Source organism: Melozone crissalis, unplaced genomic scaffold (assembly GCF_028551555.1).
Source record: "Melozone crissalis strain CALT ecotype California unplaced genomic scaffold, PUWL_Pcris_2 ptg000023l_1, whole genome shotgun sequence".
Classification (NCBI taxonomy): domain Eukaryota; kingdom Metazoa; phylum Chordata; class Aves; order Passeriformes; family Passerellidae; genus Melozone; species Melozone crissalis.
In genome coordinates, this window is record NW_026535801.1 from 39,372,181 (window position 1) to 39,391,940 (window position 19,760).

At 38.1% G+C, this 19,760-nt stretch overlaps 1 protein-coding gene across 1 annotated transcript in view; it reads left to right on the plus strand.

Annotated features, from left to right (window-relative positions):
• The window catches only part of MBD5 (methyl-CpG binding domain protein 5), a 129,615-nt gene that overhangs the window by 67,872 nt on the left and 41,983 nt on the right, over nt 1-19,760 (plus strand). The window contains exons 3-4 of the mRNA XM_054277994.1: nt 5,158-5,294; nt 13,121-13,178. The gene's annotated coding sequence lies outside the window, so the exon portion shown is untranslated. The remainder of the gene's footprint in view (nt 1-5,157; nt 5,295-13,120; nt 13,179-19,760) is intronic.

Sequence of the window (19,760 nt, forward strand, 5' to 3'; positions counted from 1 at the left end):
AGGAAACAAAAGCTTCAGGGGTCAGAAACTTCAGTTTTTATTACACCTGAAGCCAGAAAGTGCAAAAAACAGGCTGAGAATGAAGGAACTGGGACACTTTAATTGTGGCTTCTGTGAAGGAGGAAAAATTCAGCCATTAAATTGACATTTTGCAGTTCCCTGTTCCTAGAGCCATACAAAATGGCAAGGCTGTAATGTTATTGCACTTATATTTTAATAATTATTGTTATTATAGTTATTAACCTAATATTTTAATTATTAAATTAATATTATTTAATTCTTAAGCTGACTTAAGCAAAGCAATTAAAATTGTTCAACTTCTTGTGTATTAGAAGTTCCTTTAGCTTGAAAGGGGAATTTTTTTGGTCATAGAGAAAACTTCATATAAAGTCATGAAGTAAAAAAGCAAATTTAGGTTTAGGTTGTCTGTTGACTGTCCTGAAAGTCTTGTTCTCAGATCCTTTTCTTCTGTGTGCTCTGCTGATGTGAAAATCCTTCAATTTAACTTAAAAAAATGGAATTTAGTTATTCCTGTTGTTGATTTGCTGTCAAACACTGACACCTTTAAATCCTTATTTTTACTGTGCTTTTCCCCAATGACATTTGGTACCTTTGTCATTAATAATATTTAATATTCCTCTTTGGCCTTAGTGCTGTTGTGATACATATTTCTAAAAATCAGAGGAATATTTGGTTATTTAGTTCCATACCCTAAAACCAGACTTTATAAAATCTCTGAAAGCTTTCTGAAAACTCTTTCAATCCTGGGTTAAATTTTGATCGAATTTTGAGCTCTATTTCTGAATAAATAAGAGAGATATTTTTAAAATGATCAAACAGATTGAAATAGTAGGGCATTTTCATATAAATATAGACTCAGGAGTGATCCAGTGTGAATTATATCAAACTCACTGGGGAACCATCCATTAACCTGAGCGAGAATAGAATCAGAATTCCGGAAACTGAATTCTGCTGTAGGAGCCCTGGGCCTGGGGATTGTTCAGATAATTTCCTGATACTCTTATCAATGCATTGGGCAATTAGTTGTGCTAATTAGCAGCATCACTTTGGAGGGAGTGGAGTGACAAGCACAGAGCAGGCAGGGATGGAACTGGGATGGAATTTATTCTTTGTGAAAATTCATTGTGAATTTTCTCAGCCTTTCCAGCTTCAGGATAGTTTCATTTGGAGCCTGAATCCAGAGCAGAGTTTCCTCTCCCTCCCATGGCAGCATCTGCCCTGCAAGAGAGTTTAAAATAATGAAGATTTGCCAGTTATGGAGATTTGTGCCAGGAATTTTGAAGTAAAAAGTAACAGAGTTTAGAGAAGTTTATGTTATTTTCTTTGGGGAGGATTTCATTTTAAACAATGGCATAATGTCGCGTCTAAAAGAAGACACTTTATTATGTGATGATAAAGTGTCATGAGGCAAAAATATAAACTGTTGGTGTGCTGGCTGCATGAAATTTCTTCTCTCCTAATGAGTTTGGAGTTCTGGAAGTGCAGGTATCCTTTTCTTCTCCTCATGTTCTGGGTGTGTTCATCCACATCTTGGTGTGTCACAAACACATTTTATGAAAATCCTTTTGTTAGGACTTTTTCTCCTGAGAAGCTGAGAGGCCTCAGGAACAAAATGCAAACAATGGTTATCTGCTGCTGTGAGATGCAACAGGTGCATCTGTGATTGGGCTCATGGAGTTGTTTCTAATTAATGGCCAATCACAGTCAGCTGGCTCAGACTCTCTGGTCAGTCACAAGATTTTATTATCATTCTTTCCTTTTCTATTCTTAGCCAGCCTTCTGATGAAATCCTTTCTTCTATTCTTTTAGTATAGTTTTAATATAATATATATCATAAAATAATAAATCAGCCTTCTGAAACATGGAATCAACATTCTCATCTCTTCCCTCGTCCTGGGACCCCTGTGAACAGCACCACATTGGTGGAGTTGTGTACCTTGTGGAGAAATGGGAAAAGTTCTGATCTTGGGGTCAACACAAATGTACTTATATGAAATACTCTGAGGTAGGAGACAGAAGTTAAGATATTTTGGTGGGTTGAGTTCACTTTTCCTATGGAGGAAGTGTTCCAGTGATGCCTCAAGTTTGGCTTTTCTGTATTTCAGGCTCTGTGCTGCTTTAGTGTAAAAGGGATAATGTTTAAGGGATGCCGAGCTCTGTGCACAGAGCAGGGACACAAAACAATTCCTGCTCCAGCTGGGCACCAAGGACAAATGACCCAAATCTCAGCCCAGGAGCACAAACCCCGTGGGCTGGAGAGAGAAAAACAAGCAGGGTGGGAGTGCAGGGGCTAAAGCTGGAATGGGACAATGAACTGCAAGGTGCAAATGGAGCAGAACTGATCCCAGGGAGAGACCCCGGCAGCGCTCGTGCATTTTGGGGCCATTTTGGTTCATCTTGGGCGCAGCCCTGGCTGGGCTCTGGTGCTGCCCGAGGTGGATCCATGGAGGAGATGCTGTGAATGAATCCCTGCTTCATTCTGGGGCTCTGCCCAGCCCCTGCTCCAGGGCAGCCTGGACAAGGCATCAGCAGCAGTGTGTGACAGGAGCAGCAGGAGGAAAGAGTGGACACTGGGCTGGGAGACAAATGTGACAACTGTTTCCCCTGTTTGGCTTGTTTTATCAAATATCTTCACTTTTAGGGGATATTTGTATTTTGTATGATCAGGCTGAGGTAGAAAACTCCTGAAGAGAGAACCTGAGCACCCTGGTCCATGGAAGGTGGCCCTGGGGAAGGGGATGGGGCTGGATGGGATTTCAGGTCTCTTCCAACCCAAACATTCTGTGGTTAAAAAAATCAATTATTTGTAATATGGAGTAGTAACAACTGACTTTTTACCAACTCATTCTTTTGTACTTTTAGCAACATAGGAGAAATAAAAGGAAAGACAAATTGGCATTACACAGACCTCAAATTCTTTGTTTATCTTCTCAGTTCTCATCAGTTTCTTGTTATCTCTATATTAAATTAAAGATCAGTGAAGGAGAAAAGTTGATTACATTTCCATTGTGAGCCAGAAACAGCAGTGCTTGTACACCAGGTATGCAAAGGGACTGAGGGAAACAAATCAAGTTTTCAAAGTGCTGTGATACAGATGAATGAAAATAATTTGTAAATTATTCATCAAAATTAATTCTTAGATGTTTTGAGAAAACCAAAATAAATGGGGACGTGTGATTGTTGGAGAGACCTTTATTCTCCAGCCTTTACAAGTTTAAATCTTGAGTATGAACTTCATAAAGATGTGGGCAATGTCCAAACCGCAGGGAGAGGTATCAGCCACTCAGGATTTATAGGATTGAAATATTGACTAAACTCATGTCTGATTTTTTTTCCTCTTGCAAATTAAAACTCCTTTTTTTAATTTTTTTTCCTGTAACTAGAGACACAAAAAAATAGATAATATCTATTCTTACACCTTGTGTGCTCAAAGCAACAACCACTCAAATGACAGCATTGCCAAACCTCTGAAAAACATTCCTTATATCTATATATCACATTTGGAAAATAAACATGTCAGTACCTTAGCCTTATGTACATATCACATACATCAAGGAAATACAGCAGTGTGTTATATTTATAACAATGGAGCACAGAATTCAGAGAAATGTGATAGTTTGTTGGCCTTCCAGCTGATTGCTGAATTAACGTCTCAGCAAGACCTGCCTGGTTTGGGTGTTTCTTTGAGCTCTCCTGTTGTTCACGTGGTCCATGGTGTTGTTAGGCAGTTACAGTTCATTTTTGATGTTCTGTTCATCTGGCCAACTTGTTGTCATACACAAGCCCAGGAAAGGCCATATGTTCCTGCAAAGGTAGCCTTGGAAGGTGGGGTAGCTGCTTCTCCTTTTCCTTCTGCCATCTGTTCTGCTTTAACTTCGTTTTCTCCACATTCCATGTCAAGCAAATACTCACATGATAGATGGGAATTCTAATCAGCATGGAAGCAGGGTTATTGTTGCCAACAATAGTCAGGTATTCAGATTTTTTTAGACATTTCTCTTGCTCTTTGGCATTGTAACAGTTACAATTTAGAATTAGGAAGCTGTAAATAAATAAACATTTTTTTTAAATTTAAACCACAAATACACTGAGATGTTCCCATGAACACAAAAGAGATTTTCAGAAATAAAAAGAGCAAACATCCTGGATTTGCCCAAGTGCCTGCTGCTCTTTCCTCTTGGAGTTTCTCCTTGCTGTCCATGTGCCACCCCTGGCTGCTCCAGCCCAAGCATTCCTGCAGCCACGGGGATTAGGGCAGGATCTGGGTTAAGGCTAATCCAGAGAAATACACAAATCCTGGCCTGATCCAGGAGGGACTCAGGGAGCGCAGCCGTGAGTTGTGCCCTCTGACAGAGTGAGGGACTGCACCTCAGGAATTCCTTCCTCAGGAGTTCCCTAAAACGCCAGGAAAATTGAGGAAAAATCTGAGTTTTCAGGCTTTGTGTTGAGCAGACAGCAGAGCCCTGATTTAGGCCCGACCTGGCTTGAGTCTGAATTAGGAAAACCTGAAAATCCTGTGAGCCCTGTGCTTACTCCAAGCATAATCATGTATATAATATGTATTTTCACCCACTTTTTATGCTGCTTATAGGAATAAAATTGAATACAAGGCCATGCGTAGACCAACATCATGATTTGCCATCACTCCTTCAAGTCACAGAATTCTGCTTAGTTTAGAGAAAACATCTACAAGGCATTTGGGGAAAAAAAAAAAGTCTACAAGTCTGTAACCTACTTTCAATGGCTCTAAACTACTTTGGGGGTTGTTATATTAATTTATAGAAATGTCCATGTGTGTGAGTGTATATAAAAAGGGATGTGTGTATAAATAAACAAAACTGGGCGTCTTTTTGCTATTTTAGTTCTCGGAAATTTTGTGGTGGATCTTCTCAAGAAAACCTCTTTTTAAAGTCCTTTTCTCCATTCTCCAGCTGTGTGGGCTCTGATTTTACAGCCCTAAATTCTCTACAAGTGTAAAGCAGGGGAGGATAGAGCCAGACCTGGACCCTACGTGGACTGTGGGGAATTCTTCTGGTTCTGTTTGGGCAGTGAAGTCAGAGATCATTCCAGAGGGAATTTAGGAACAATTTCCCTTTCTGCAAATCCCCCTTTAGTACAACATATATTTCATTGCAGGAAGAAGAGGCTTTATCACAACAAAACGGGCAAAAACCACAAAGACTTGAAGAAACAGCACTTCTCTAATTCTTCCCTAAAGTTCCCAGAAGCACCAAATCCTAAAGGATTACACCCACCAGTCTTCCTGATTTCAGGTGGGTGAATTCTCTCTTTGCTTTTCTTTCTGAATTTGGGGATTCCCATTCCCTGGAGTGTCCAAGGCTGGGCTGGACAGGGCTTGGAGCAGCCTGGGAAAGCAAAAGGTGTGGGATGGGATTTCTGTCCCTTCCTGTTGTTATTGTAGTCTTAGAGGGTGTGGGATTTTAGAGAAGTTGGTTATATATATATATATATTATATATAGTTAATATAGATATATATTGTATATTAAAATATATATAATTATACAAATATTATATATATATAATTATATATATATAATAGCTAATATAGGTATATATAATATATAGTTCATATAGGTTATTATTTAACTAAAAATAGTTAATAGTTAATATAATTACCTATATTAACTATTATAACTATTATAGTTATAATATATATTTATATTAACTATAAGTATATATTATGACTATAATATATACTTATATTAATTATACATATATGTATATAATAGTCCATAACTTTCTAGTTCAATGAGCAGTTGTTACAAGGTGTATTTTGTTTTTTTAACTTATTGCTTGTACTTATTTTTACTGCATTGTGGATATTTTTATTCCATATAATGAAATAAAATGGGTTCCATATGTATTCCATATAATGGGGTTTTGTTACTTTTGTACACATATATATATGTGTGTGTATAGAAACATATTATATATATATGTATATTAATATATGTATATATTATATTATATATTATATGTTATGTGTTATATATTATATGTTATATATTATATATTATATGTTATATATTATATATAAAAATAAATATAAATATATATATATATATATTAATATATATATATATTTACACACACATATCTATACTTCTCTTACAACTCCTAAACTCTTAGCTTACTTAATTGCAATTATAATTACTCTAATTGTCTATACAGCCACACCCCTACATTACAAACCCTTCACCATCTTATCAATACCTTTCACTTAAGGTATATTTTTTTTCTTACAACTATAGAAATAGAAGTTTATTATTTTTCTGCTTAATGTCTTTTATTGTATTTTTACATCAATCTAAGGTTGTAGATCAAAATTTCAGTGTCTCTGGAAGTTTCTGTTTTTCTGATTCCCACACATTCCCACCCAAACCAGTCTGGGGTTTTCTGATTTCTCTGAAATGAAAGACAATGCAATTAATAAATATAATTTTGTGTGACTTTTTCCCTTAACAAAAAAATAACAAACTCTGTAAAGAAAATCAGGCAGAACTGGATGCTCCCAAACAAAAGCTGCTGCTGTTATTTTCCAGCATGGAGCTCGTGGCTCTAATTTGGAATTAACTGGTTGGGAGGAGAGGTTTTCAGTTATGCCACAGAGTAAATGAGAAAAATAACACAAGAAACAGCCAATAATCAAGTTGTTTGATTTAGAAGAAATGCATTTAAAACCCAGCTGAAGTAAAAAGAGAACTGGCTGACTGCCACCCTCTTTTTTACTCATTTGTGACAGCACACAATTAAAAAGTTCAGTTTGTTGCTCTTACAGGAATAACAGATTTTGGTATTTTTTATGTTTACTCATAAAAAGTATCTTTAATTTTAGATCCTCCAAATACTGTAGTTGTAAGAATATTGTTTGTATCTGGAGAGATTAGATGGGGACAGGATTTTTTTAATCTGGTGGCGCAGATTTGTTATGTAAATAGGAAGCTCACAAAGCAAGGAGACAGCAAAAGGCTCTGAAAAAACAGATGTGTCTCCCCCAGAAATAAAGTCACCACTGGATTCCTGCAACTTTTTGGGAAGTTTATTGTTAGGGATGTGCATGGGAACAAAAAAAACCCAAATTCTGTAGTCACTGTGTAAGTCCATTTCCATACCCTCAGTACAGATCATTTTATCATTAATTTATTGTTGCTATTTAATTTTGATAAGTTCAAAATCAGATTATTCATTTCAATGAATTCTCATGATGCCTTGCTGTGGATTTCTCGAGCCCCTTTCCCTGCTGCTCCTCCAGCCCTTAGCGCTGGCCATGTGACCCAGATTTTTTAAGCCCTGCTATGACTTTGGGTTTTATTCTTGGGCTCTTTCATCCATCTCTTGGAATTGTTTCCAGTAAATTAGAGTTTTACTGTGCTTGCTGTGATTAGCATTCTGTGCTCATGGGGAATTCTTCATAAAAATGTCTCTGATCAATACCTTTCAATGTGTTTAAACATTAATGTATAATTTTATATGAAGAATGTTACATCCATAGTGGAATTATGATCTAAAATACATTTTTATGCAAATTCTTTAATGGTAGGTTATACCATCTTTCTATCTGTTTTTGTTACTGTGAAGATAAATTATAATTATATGAATAACCTGCATTAAATGTGTTTTGAAATACTTCCATTCAGTAATATCTCTATATTCAATAATATCTGTGGACTGAATGTTCCTTGTTAATACAGGGTATTAAAAGCAGGTAAACCCTCTACAGAGCCTAAACATTGACATTTTCTAATGCCCCAATGCTTAAGAAAATCTAAATATATCTTCATAATTTATAGGGTGTCATTTATGAAGTCATATTGGTTGGGGAAGGACTTCACAGAGTTAATCATTTTTATTTTAAGTAGTTTGCATGTGGAAAAAACCCATTCCTGAAAGGCTCTGCCAGGTTGGCATATGCAGTTTGGGACAACCAAGAGTCTTTAATGCCCACTTTTACAAAATGCTGGGCCCTAATTTTGCACTGAAATTGGGAAGATCAATTGTTTCACTTTCCAATTTTTGTTTTGTTCAATTTCTGGTTTTCAATTGAAAACTCAGTGAAACTGGGGATACTGGTGAAATCAGTGAAGCCAAACTGCAGGTTTTTCTTCTCAACTTCATTAAGATATTTAAATAATCATGGGAAATGCTATATTTAGTTTAATAGCCAGTGCACTTTGTGACTTTTGTGGTGTGCCAAAGCTCAGATTGTACCCAGGTAGGAATGCTTGGCTCCTCCCCTGGGCACAGCATCTCCCCATGGGATGATGGAATTGGATCAGCCATGCAGGGACACTCGCTGGCCATGGACAGAACATAACTAATAATTAATGGCCCATGGACAGAAGATAATTAATAATGAATGGCCCATGAACAGCAGATATCTCCTGGAGAGAGGATTGATGTGGAAGAGATAAAGAAAACTGCCCAATGAACAGAAGACAAAAATAAAATACACACCCCCAGCCTAAGACAAGCTTCTACCTCACCAAGGCCTTTTGCAGCATCACAGCTCCAAAACTCAGCTTTTTGTCTCTAGCTGGAGGTTTTTGTGTGGATCAGTTCAACTCAAAAGGCACCTTCAGTTCCAGTCAAACCCATTCCTTAGACACAAGCCTTGCTTTGTTTATGCTACAAAGCAATTGTGTAGGGGCTTACAAAGCAATCAGGACAAGTGGAATTAGAACTTCTGGCTCATAGTTTTAATTGGAGCCCTGTGATTATCTCAGCAGATGTAAGTGGGGTGCAGGAGCTCCTCACATGAGGGGTGGAGGGAGGCAAGGAGCTGACCCCAATGGACACAGCCCATCATCGAGTGTCTAGGGCAGAGCTCACAGTGCAGCAGCAATTCTAAAGAGCCTAAAAGATCCCCAGGATAACTTGAAGCAAGGCCATGAGAAGCAATGTAGGTGAGTATTCTAAGGAAGCTTTGGAATTTTTGGTTTTTTGGTAGCTCTGCGCTGCTGCGGCGAAATTTTAAGACAAAATATTTGAGGCAACATTAAAAAAACAAAAAGAAGATCAGGCATCTTCAACATTTTATGGTGCTGAAGTAGAAAAGTAAACAGCTCAGCAGTTCATGCCTTGGTGGAAGGTAGACAATGCACCCAAACATGGACTTTTAGATAAGAGAACAAAAAAAAAAACCTTTCCTGACCTCAATTTAAGAGGTTGTATCCAGCCAGCATGTGAGGCACAGCATTTTAATGGGGATAAACCACCATTTTGTGCTGCTGTGATTCAGATGGAGCATTAGTCATAATTGGGAGTAGTGTATTTTGACATACTCAAACAATAGAACTCCAGTTCTCTGATGGAAAATCTGCAGCACCGTTCCTGCCCTGGGTGCTGGTGGAGGAGCAAAGTGGAGCTGCCTGAGGTGGGGCCAAACCTCTCCAGCACAACATCAAATCAAATGCTCTCATTCTTCTGGATTTTCCTGATCCAAACACAAGGTTACACCATGTCAACAACCAGCAGATGGGAAAAGGAACGTCCTAGGAAGCTCAGAGAACACGCTTGGAAACGGAGCTATAAATACCAGGCTAATTCCATAGCTTTAAGATTTCTCCAAAGCTTTTTTAAATCCCTCCAGAAAAGGCTGAAGAGATCCCTAATCTGAAGTGGCCCAGTTGAAGGAATGTGTGTGGTTTTATTTTTAAATGAAGTTACATCTACAACAGCGTTGGGCATCTTAGTGAGTCACTGTGCAATATTTGTTGGATCAAAATAAGGATTTTAAACAGATTTTCATTCTTACCAGGACTTTTTTCTTCAGAGGAAATGTGGAATTCTGTCTGATTCCATCTGAACTGATGTGTGCAGCATTCCCACAGGATTACTGGTGGTCGCAACTCATTTGGAATTCCTTTTTTAAGAGCTGTCCCTGATTAGGGAGAGCTCTCACAAGAGCTCCTAAAATTCCTTGGTGGAATTTTATGTCAATCTCTTCTTCCCCGTGAGGGTGGCGAGGCCCTGGCACAGAATTCCCAAAGAAGTTGTGGATTCCTCATCCCTGGAAGTGTCCAAGGCCAGGATGGAGGAACCTGGGATAATGGAAGATATCCCTGCCCATGGGACACCTGGATGAGCTTTAAGGTCCCTCCAACCATTCTGGGATTCTCCTTCCATTGGAATCTCTTCATTCCTTAAAAATATCCCAGATTTTCTTGGTGTGTCTTTCCTTTTGGTGAGATCAAAGGCAAGAGGAGTTTTGCAATACTGAACCTACCCCTATAATTAAAAAAAAAAAACAAGCTATAAAATAATATTAAAAATATTTAAATTTTTATTATTTATTTATTTTAAAATACATTTTGATGTTTATTTATTAAATCTTAAGAAATAAATGTCATTTACATTGGTATTAGCCAGAGGAATGCAAAGCAGAACAAGCAGCCCGTGCCAGATTTAGAAATCAGGGCTCTTAAAGAACAGCTGAAAGGGTTGGGTTTGTTTATTGTAGGAAAAAAGGGAACACTGTAGGATGGGCAGAAAAAAGAGATAAGAGGGTTTTATCAAAGCACTGGTGGGGGTTGCTCTGTAGATTGAAAAAAACCCAAAATCTAAAAAGCAAGTTCAGGTGCACCAAGTGTAATTTGGGAGAGACAGAAAGAGAAAACAGGCCAAGGGGTTTTTTTGTTTTACCTCATATCTGACTGCAAATGCGGATGGAAAATCGGGATGTTTTACCTATCAGTGTCAGGAAACTTTAACAAACACACAAAGAAGGAGCTCCCAGAGAAAATGTCAGGAATTTTGACCTTCCCCACTGGCCATGGGCTGAGCATTTTGCTCTCCTGGGATCCCTCTTCATTCACATCCTCAGTTTAATTTTCACCTTAATTTTGGGATTCAGTTTGTCTCATTTCCCTGCAAACCTTTCCCATCCACCTTTTCCTTTCAGTTGCAGGTGTGCAGTAAAAATGAACCAAAGAACCTTTGTTTTCTTAAATAAAATGTTTTGAAAAGCTTTTATTTCAAACAGAGGGAAATTTGGGTTCAGCGGCCTTTGGAAGTTGGAGCCCAGGAGCTGCTGCAGAGGAAGATGAGAAATAAAATCCTGCAGCAGCAAAGTTAAATATGTTGTGATGAGGAGCTGCCCGAGTGCGTCTTTGCCCACATTCCCCAATAATTCACTTTTTGGAGCAGAACATCCTCAGTATCTGCGTGAGGCAATTCCAGAGCTGGTTTTGGGGCCCTGTCAGAGAATGAAGAAGTGTGTGAGTTGTGAGCTGGGATGTAGATTGTCCTTAGCTGGGATGAAGCAGTGCCTTTGCCAGGCTCTTATCTTTTTCTGGAGCTTTGTTCTCCACTCTTGGATGTGCTGCATCCTTACAGGCCACATGGTTTTAATTTCTGGGTGCCTTACTCTCATTTTTCTTTCCCCTGCTTTGAAGAGCTGGTGGAATTCTCTTACTCTTGACTGTGATTCACCCTTTTGTTCAGCTCCTTCAAACCTTTTCTGGCTGCTTTGGGGGTATTGCTCATGCAGGAAATTCAGATTTTTCAGAGCAAAGCCAGGGATACCTGGCAGGGCAGAGCTGAGCATCACCAGCAGGTACCACCTTGCTGAGCATGAAAAATAAATGTATGATGTTTGGATAAATAACATCAATAAATATACATATAAATATATAAATATATATATAATAAATGTATCGTGTTTGGATATATATGAAAAATGTATATATAAAATATATGTATATATTAAATATATGTATATATATAATAAATGTATCATGTTTGGATAAATAACATCAATAAATATACATATAGATATATGTATATATAAAATAAATGTGTCAGGTTTGGATAAATAACATCAATAAATATACATATAAATATATATAATAAATGTATGATGTTTGGATAAATAACACAAATAAATATACATATAAATATATATAAAATAAATGTATGATGTTTGGATAAATAACATCAATAAATATACATATAAATATATGCATATATAGAATAAATGTATGATGTTTGGATAAATAACATCAATAAATATACATATAAATATATGTACATATAGAATAAATGTGTCATGTTTGGATGAATAACATAAATAAATATACATATAGATATATGTATATATAAAATAAATGTATCATGTTTGGATAAATAACATCAATAAATATACATATAAATAGATGTATATATAAAATAAATGTGTCATGTTTGGATGAATAACATAAATAAATATACATATAGATATATGTATATATAAAATAAATGTATCATGTTTGGATATATATATATACACATATATGCAATTTATATACATATATGAAATATATGTATATATAAAATAAATATATCATGTTTTGATATATATATAAAATATATGTATATATAAAATAGATGTATATGTAAAAGAAAGGTATCATGTTTGGATATATATAAAATATGTGTATATATAAAATAAATGTTTCATGTTTGGCAAATCCCTTCCAAGGAATGTTTCACCTACTCTGAAGCAGGGAATGTTTTATCCTAAATCAGCTGGTTCATTTCCCGGCAGCCAGGCTCCACTCCTCATTTCATTGGCCAAGGGAATTTATCCTTATTAAGGTGATGGTGTGAACACATCTGATCATTGTTATGTGAGAATTCATCCCCAGAACACACAGACACCAACTTTGAGGCACTTTGCTCCTTTTAGTGGGCTAAAAATCCCTTGGCTTGCTGAAAAGTAAATGTGAGTGAAGGGCTTGGGGCAGCCAGACACTCCTGAAGCACAAGATTTTATTTAAAAGTAGGCAACAATGTTGGTCATTTGTGTTGCCAAAATTCAGATTAAATGGAGTAAGACTGATTTTGTAAAAAGAAATCATCCACTGGCAGTTTATTAAATATTAGGTTCTATTTTCCACGCTGTGATGTTTGATAGAAGTGAAATGTGTACACAACAAGAAGTGGAAAAAGTTATTCCATCATTTATCCTAAGAAACCTTTTCTAAGTGTTTATAAATATGAAGAAATAATTAAGAGTCATTTAATATTGGAATCTTAATGTCCTTAGAGGGGTGTGTTGCTCACTATTCTTATTTTGTGTTTTAACTGATTCTTTTCCAGCTTGGAGCGAACAAGATGAACAGAGCCACCTTCAATCTAATCCTTAATGAGGAAAAAGGTCAGGATTTTTTATTTTCATCTCAATCCCCTGTCCTGCTCTTAATTTATAAATTAAAAATTATTTTCTATGGGCCTTGGTGGTTTCAAAGGTTTTAAATAGCAAAACAAAGGTGATGTTTTGATGGCAGGGTGAGCAAGAATGTTTTTAAATCAAATGGGGAATTCAGGAAAGAGCTGACTCAGAGCAGCGTGAGTAGAAAAAGGGGCTGGGGAAGGAAAGGTCATGTATACAAATCTTCATCAAGATTGATTTAAAAATGATTAAACTCATAACTAATGAATCTCTGCTACAGCAAGAAGGAAACATTTGGCATTTAAAAGAATTAAAATCACTTTTTCTAAAAAAAAAAAAAACCTTGAACTTTTGCATCCTTTTTATTTTTTTCTTAGAAAACAGAGAAAACTCTCTCAAATAAAATAGCGAGGCCAAATCCTCCAAATACTTCTACATTCAATTAGTAAGTAATTATCTGCTAATGGAGAGATTAATCAGATTTTCAGGGTCCAGAGGCAGTCCAGACTCTCCAATATTATTCCATTTATGCCAAATAAGGCAGGAGGGTTTGCACTGAGCTGTCTGAAGAGCTGATTTTTATTGTTCCCATATATTTTTAATACCTTAAGTGTGTTTTCATCAGGGAATTTGCTGAGCAGAGCTCCGTAATTCAATAAACAGTTGAAAAAAGGGCACTTGGAGAAAAAATTCCAAGGGTCTAAAAATAGTACAGTCACATGATTACTACTTTGGCACAAAAGCATAATTTATGGGTTTAATTTGCAATCTTGCTACACTTCTGACATTCTCCTGCACAGGAACTCGGGCTGAATAATTCAAATTATTGAAATATTGCTCCATCCTCAGCTTCAGGTGTCTGATACAAAGGAGGTTGATGTTTTTTATTGAGACCTCTGCATTGAAAATATGGGAGCATGGGTTTCATTTTTGTCACTTATTGCTTCATTTTTGGTCTCAGAATTAATGGAGATTTGGGGCTATTCAAAAATTGTTATTCCAGTGCTCAGAGCCTTTTCCCAGATTTCCAAAAATCTTGAATTTTTTTTCCTGTTTTTTAATCTAATTGAATTTCCATGGTAATTTTTTAAGAGTTCTGTTCAAATATATTTTTTTCCTTTTAAATTCAATCTTTATTTTCCCAAATTTCCATTTCCCTGGTAACCTCTTGAGTCAATAATGTACAGCAGAGCTGAACACTGACAAATAGTTATTTCCTCCTCAATTTCTGCATCAGTTTATTTGATATTTTCTGAACATTCTCTAGCAAAGATTCTTGAAATTCATATAATCTTCATTTTAAAAGCATTGCAGAACTGTGCTGAATAATATCAGCTTTTTGCAAGGCTGAAATGTGAGAATTGAAAGAAAATCCCTCATTTCTTTATCCAAATTCCCCTAAAATAAAGTGGATGTGAAGTTTCTCCTTTCTCATTAACATATTCCTGATAATATTCCATTTAATGATATTCCCTAGGAAAGCCTGGGATAACAGTGACATCATTCTTAGCTGATTTTTGATGTACACCAAATATTAACCCTAATTTTGACCAAATCTGAGTGCTGCCATCGTGCTGACACAAAATAAATCTGGTTCATATGCACAGTTCTGATCTATTCCCCTTGGACAGAAAAAATTCCATGTGGTGAAAAGCCTGGAAGACCTTCCATGGGGTGAACCTAATAAATATGTTATTAAATTATAAATAAATATTAATAAATTCATAGTGAACAGCCAGAGGTGAGTGTGAAAAACAAATTCCTTTTATTTTGTTCTCTTTTTTTTGGCTTTTTCTGTGCAAAGCCTTTCAGGGGTCTCTGTATCTTTATCCATTCTTTCATTGGAGGTGACAGCCTCATTTGCTCCCAGCTTTGGGAATTGCACAGAAAAATGGGTTAAAAGAAGATTTTAGGGATTGGTGCTGTCCATGAAGGAATCCTGCTCCTCCCCAGCTCACCCATTGTCCATTGCCTTGGATGACTTTACTGGCACAATTAAATCCCCAAAATTCAGGATACTCTGATTCTTCCCTTCTTCCAGATTTATATCTGATTACTGATATCAGATTAATATTTGATTACTGATATCAGATTTATATCTGATTACTGATATCCAGTTTCTGATCACTGATATCAGATTTCTGTCTGATCACTTAACAGCACCACGATCCAAAATGCTCCAAGGACAGGGATTTCTGTGACATGTTCCTAAAGATCAGCTGGATTCCATGCAGATAAATCAGATTTTCTCTATGAAAATCATTTTCTTGTTGTTTTGTTAGTATAATGTAGTGTTTATAGTGAAGTGGCTGCTTTGGAAAATGAATTTCCCATCCCTGTTCTGGGAGCTGAGGAACATCCAGAGGGCTCCTGGCTCTGGAGAACAGGGCCAGCAATTCCAGGGGCCTGGAATCCTCGTGGATTTTTTATTTATGGATATTTATGGAGTTTGTTGTTTATGAACTCACCCAGATGGCTGCCAGGGACTCATCCAGGTTGGAAAAGGCTCCAAAGCTGAGTCCAGCCTGAGCCCAGTCCCCACCTTGTCACCAGCCCAGAGCGCTCAGTGCCGCACCCGGGTGATCCTTGGGCTCCTCCAGGGAATTGGTTTATAGAGGGGTTAAATTCCCATCCTAAAAAACTCCACAGCATCAAGAGGGGTATAAAATAAGAGAATATAAACCTTGTTATAGATAAAAACCTGCTTTAAAAGTTAGAAATAACATCAGAGCTGGTTGGATTTTGTGAAGTGAGCTGGCACTGGTGCAATTTAAAATGCTCATTTTAGTGAAGTCATTCAGTGCAGAGCAATTCTGTGGTTGTGGTGAAACATCCTTAATACTCTGTATTTACAAGTGAGATGTGTTTTCAAGATATATCACAACTATATGATGTTTATCATGAGTAAACCATGAGTAAATGTAGAGCTGTGCATGGCCCTGGACACCACCCCAAGGAAAAGGATCCTGAAGGATTCAAGGTTTCCTTCCTACTTCAGGCACTTTTGTTTGTTGACTCACTGGCCTAAAAATAGGCCCTCATAAAGTATTCACCACTGATCTAATTAGTCAGGAGAATGCTGCTTTTCAAACTGGGAAAGCATTCCCAAAAATGATGCAACATTTGTATCTAATTAGATGATACAGGAAAATCCTGGCTAATTGCTTTGATAGACTTAAACAGATTAATAATGTGCAAGTGGTGACTAAATAAAAACTCCTTTTCACTGAGTGCTTTGAAAGTGATGCTTTTTAAGAAGCTAAAATTCCTTATTAGTTCTGAAACCCCAGGACTGTCATTTGAGAGCATTTCTCATTTTTCAGTGCTAGAAAAGAAAATCTCAAAAATGAGATTGTAATTTGTGTCTCTGAGCAGTGTTTGGTGTTTTTTCTAAATTTCTGCAAAGACTTATATCCAAAATGTGGCCATTCCATAGGTGGGGACTGGGATTTGTGCCTCAGAGAGCCAGGCTGGGATTGTGGAGCCCCTTTGTCATCCATGGAGTTGTTGGGCACTTCAAATTCATGTCAGAAAAAAGGATTGGAGCACCAAAAGTATTTGGAGGACAAGGGAGAGATTTAGATGATATTTGAATAGGAAAAAAATTGTTTCTCAGAGAGTTGGAGCAACCTGGGATGGTTGAAAGTGACAAGGAACAAAATGGGCTTTAAGGTCTTTCCAACCCAAACCATTCCATGATTTACAATACCAACCTGTCACAATTTGTCTTAATTGGCTCAACATCCACTTACTAATAAAATAAATATTATTAATATCATATGTAACAGATTGGAATGCAGACAATTAATATCTAATTTAAATTTCTTTTTACATCCTATGGAGTTTTCTATTTTTCCCACTTGACTCAAAAATTGTTAAAGTAAATATTAGCAGCTGAGTGTGCAAAGAGGCTGCCTGAAATCCAACATTTCAGAAAAAGGGAGAGAGTCCCATTAAAAATTGAAACCACACTTGCAGCAGATGAAAATGAAGAAGTTTTCCATGTGGGGAAGGGGATGAGGGGGCTAAGGGGGGAAGGAATTCTGTGCAGTTTTGCATAGTTGTGCAGTGAAATCTTTTGAAGGATATCCTAATGGAACTGGACTGCAAAACAAATCTAAACATGATGTGCTGGCACGGGGCAGAGAGCAGTCACTGCCTTGGATGTGGGAAGCTGTGGTGAGATAACAGGGCTTGTCTGGAGCTGCCAGGAGATCACTGAGGAGAGGGATTTATTCCATGGCTGATGGAAATCAGCCCTTTGGATTCCTTCCAGTGTCCAGGGTCCTTTGGGCTTGGTCCAAAACCCAACTCCTTTGCATCCCAGTCCAAAATACTTCAGACAGTGCTGGGGAAGGGGCAAGTGGTGCATCAGGGGGTGAGGGGGCTCTGCAGTCACAGAATCCCAAATCCCTGAGGCTGGAAAAACCCTCCAGGACCATGGAAACCCAGCTGTGCCCATCCCCACCCTGTCCCCAGCCCAGAGCACTCAGTGCCACCTCCAGAATTCCTGGGACACCTCCAGGGCTGGGCACTGCAAACCTCCCTGGGCAGCCCTGCCAGGAGGAATATCCCCCCCAAAATGCAAAAATGGGACTTTAAGGGCTTCCAGGACTCCTTTTCTGTTGTTGGCCTGAGCACCCTTTCCAGGAAGAATTTCCCCCCCAAAATGCAAAAATGGGGCTCCTTTCAGGGCTCCTTTCTGTTGTTGGTGTGAGGGATTTGGGGCTGTGGGGAACACAAAATGCTCCATGCCAGAAGGGGCTGGGGCAGGGACAGCTCTGCTCCTGGGGTTGGATTGATGGACATTCCCTTCTGGGAAAAGCCTTGGGGATTCTGGTGCTCAGGATCCCAGAAATGAGGCTGGAAAAGAGCTCCAATGTCCCAAAGTCCCAGCTGTGCCCATCCTCACCCTGTCCCCAGCACAGAGCCCTGAGTGCCACCTCCAGAATCCCTGGGACACCTCCAGGGATGGGCACTGCAAACCTCCCTGGGCAGTTCCCATCCCTGAGCCCCCTTTCCGTGGGGAAATTCCTGCTGTGCCCACCCTGAGCTGCCCTGGGCCGGCCTGAGGCCGTTCCCTCTGCTCCTGTTGTTGTAAATCTCTGCTGCAGTAGAGCTTGGAGTTGTGTGGTGTTATTAAATTAATCAAATAACACCCAGGGACTTCCCATGTGTGGCTTATGTTGGAATTTCAGCATGGAAATTCTGGCCTGCTTTTGATGAAACCTCATCTGCTCCCTCCTTAATCAGGATAAAACCACTCAAACCCCCAAATTTCTGAACTGAAAACCTGAGTGAGCCCTGAACTGTTGCCAAGAGCTCTCCAAATCCTATTGCTGTGTGGCAGCCTGAGGGATTACAGGGTGGATTGTGACATGACAAGGTGTCCATGGGACATCCTGGGTGACCTTGGTGGGGCAGGAGCTCACCAGGCCCTGTCCCTTCCCCACCCTGGGCTGGCCAAGGGTTGCAGCCCTTGGGATGCTCGGGAACGTGGATCAGATCCTGCAGAGCAGGGCCAGCCCGCTCCAGCAGCCTCCAGCCTGCAGGAAAGCTGAAATCACACTCATCGAGGTTGGGAAAAGCCTCTAAATATGGGAATAAATCACACAGACCCCGTTTTCTGCATGGTGGAAAAGCCCATCCTTTATTCACACAACTCCTTTTTAAACATTCTACTGACCTTGTGTGGGACTCCAGTTGGTCAGGAGCTTCATTGCCAATTACTTTATTGGTAATTAACAAGTTATTATTCTGTACTGATTGGTCACTCAAACTCCTGATGCAGGAGCAGTTGTTGGTGAGAGATAGTTTTCATTTTTCTATCTAAGGTGTGAAGGCAGCTTATACAGGTGTAAGTTGATTTTAACCTAGGAATAAGCAAAACCAGTTTATATACAGGTGTAAGCTGACTTTCACCCAGCAATCTGTAAAAACAGTTTATGCACAGGTGTGAGTTGTTTTTCACCCAGCAATAACCAAAGATAGTTGATATACAGGTGTAAGTTGATTTTCATCTAGGAATGAGCAAAGCTAGTTTATATACAGGTGTAAGTTATTCTCACCCTGCAATTACTAAAAAAAAAAGTTATTTTTGCAATAAGCAAAACCACTTTATACAGGTGTAAGTTGTTTTTCCCTCAGGAATAAGCAAAAACAGTTTATAAAGGTGTAAATTGTTTTTAACCCAGGAATAGGCAAAACTAGTTGATATCCAGGTGTAAGTTGTTTCTCACCCAGCAATAAGCAAAACCAGTTTATAAAGGTGCAAGTTGTTTTTCACTCAGGAATAAGCAAAACCAGTTTTATAAAGGTGTAAGTTGATTTTAACCCAGGAATAAGCAAAACCACTTTATACAGGTGTAAGTTGTTTTTGACCCAGGAATAAGCAAAAACAGTTTATATACAGGTGTAAGTTGTTTTTCACCCAGCAATAAACAGAAACAGTTTCTACAGGTGTAAGTTGATTTTAACCCAGCAATAAGCAAAAACAGTTAACACAGGGATAAGTTGATTTTAACCCAGCAATCAGCACAACTAGTTTATATACAGGTGTAAGTTGGT